We start from the raw sequence: 2323 nt of genomic DNA on the forward strand, positions 1-2323 counted from the left end.
TCAAATTATAGCAACAGCTCCTATACCCATTTCATGTCCACACGCAAGCTTCACACTACTGTATACACACCCCCTCATCCAGTGTAGATTTTCCCCAGGGAGCGAGAATAAATCACGCTCATGTGAATGTCCATGTCTATGGAAACTACATATCTAAGATACCTGACACTCTGCTTTTATGTATCATTCTCTTGTGAGCTTGGGGGCCTTTTAGGTATCATCATCTTGTGATATTCTTTGGCCCAATTCAACACCCTTAAATCCAAATACACTTAAGATAAAGATCTGTACTTAGAAAACTAACTACATTCTGCAAAGTAAATATATTTTGTAAGATATTTGATAACAACTTAGCTTCCCCTCATGACACCTAAAGTCCACAGGATTTAACCTTTCAGACATCAACTCATCTGCTTTGGGGAATATTCAGTTTTTCTTATATATATGCTCTTATTTTTGTCTTCTGCATGGATGGAAATAAAGAGTCACCTGAATACTTCATAGACTTAATGAAAGCTATTAAATTGCAATGTAGTCTCTTTCCCAGCCATATGAGCAATCAGATCATTGGATGATGTCAGAAAGAATACAAAGAACCAGTCTTGAAGTATATTCCAAGGGGAAGCAAATTTGGTGTAATATTGTTTAGGTCAAACAAAATGACAACTAAAAATGTAACACATTTTTTTCCAATTAAATATTACTTGTTAATCCTCCATGTATGACTCCTTCGTTCCATTTGCCAAGACAGTGAAAGGTGATTGATCTCACTAATTTCACACAAAGCACTTCTTTCTAGTCAAGTATAAATGAGTGATTAATTTACTCATGGTCACATAAAACACTCAGCTGATGTACACTTCAGAGATTATAGATTTAGATTCCAACCTCTTATTTTACAAATAAGGAAATGAAGGTTTTACACAAGCAACCTGACTCATGGTCATGCAACTATTTGGTGGCAGAACCCCAGGCTGACCATAGTGGACACTGGTGCCATGTTAGAAATGACATCAATGAAATAATAGGTTTGGCTAGGGGTACCAGGGACCCAAACTTAAACTACATGAATATTCGAAGTGGATTTATGGTCATAGTAATCTATGTGGCATCACTTGTTTTTGTGTAAGTACCAGGTGCCTCCACTTTCAAATATATGCAAACAGCTGATCTGCCTGAGACACCTAGAGATTGGCAATGTTTGACATGCCATGATTAAAATAGCATCAATTTAGCTTAAGGTTTTATCCACATGTTCCATCTGGAATGCAAATACACCTGTGAGATATGTTAACAGTCAGTCAACACTTGAATAACTCCTCAAAGTACAACAACTACTTTCTCTCTAAAGAGCTATTTGTTAATTCATTGATTTTCTTTTGATACTACATTTAATGAGTGCCTACCCTCATCAGAGACTGTGCTAAAGAGTTGGAAATGAATAAGATAAGACAGGTTGGCTGTCTTCACAGATTTCACAGTGTATATCAGGTGAGAAAATGATTTAATAGGATGTGATATGTCATAGCAGTTTTGTAAAAACATAGTCTGTTACTGCAGAGGACTAAAAACTAATTTTATTTAATGGGGATAAAGTAGGAGAGAATTAAGAAGGTTTCTCAGAGCAGCACCTCTGGGAAGGCATTGATGGGAGAATGTAGGAAAAATTAGGAGGGCGTGCTAAACCCAAGGGGGATGGGGAGAAGGGAGTGTGAAGGAGAGAGAGTTGAAAATCCGATATTTGGGTTGCTCAATGGCTGACTTTGTCTCCTGCCATTGGACCTAGTCCAGCTACACCTAAGACACTTGAGAGGTGAGCTGAGAATACATAGACATTTTACTGTATCATATTCCAGAGTGAAAACAAAACTAATGTAATGCATCAATTACAGAGGGTTGGAAAGTGGAAATGACTCATGAGACTCCACAAGGTACACCCTTAATAAAGGCGCAGAATATAATATAGCAGAAAAAAAGGAAGCGCAGGCAAACATCAGAAAGGTCCAAGACTTCCAGATCCAGCTTCCAGGCCCTTTCTCAGTTTATTAGGATGTGCCTTGAAACTGAATCATGAACTACCAAAATACACACAAGTAACCTGGGCTCTGGAGAGCCACAGTTTTGTCCAAGGAGAGGTCTCTTACATCCATCTGGTCACACAGCCAGAATTAGACTGCACAACCAAACTCAATACCTACTCTTCCTCCTGGAGCCAGACCTAGTAGTGACAATCACTGGTACATCCAACTCATGGCCGACCACTCTCTTCTCTGTTGCTGGAGCCAGAGGTTTCTCTCTTCAGCCTCAATAACTGTCGAGCATA

Source organism: Eulemur rufifrons, chromosome 6 (genome assembly GCF_041146395.1).
Source record: "Eulemur rufifrons isolate Redbay chromosome 6, OSU_ERuf_1, whole genome shotgun sequence".
Classification (NCBI taxonomy): domain Eukaryota; kingdom Metazoa; phylum Chordata; class Mammalia; order Primates; family Lemuridae; genus Eulemur; species Eulemur rufifrons.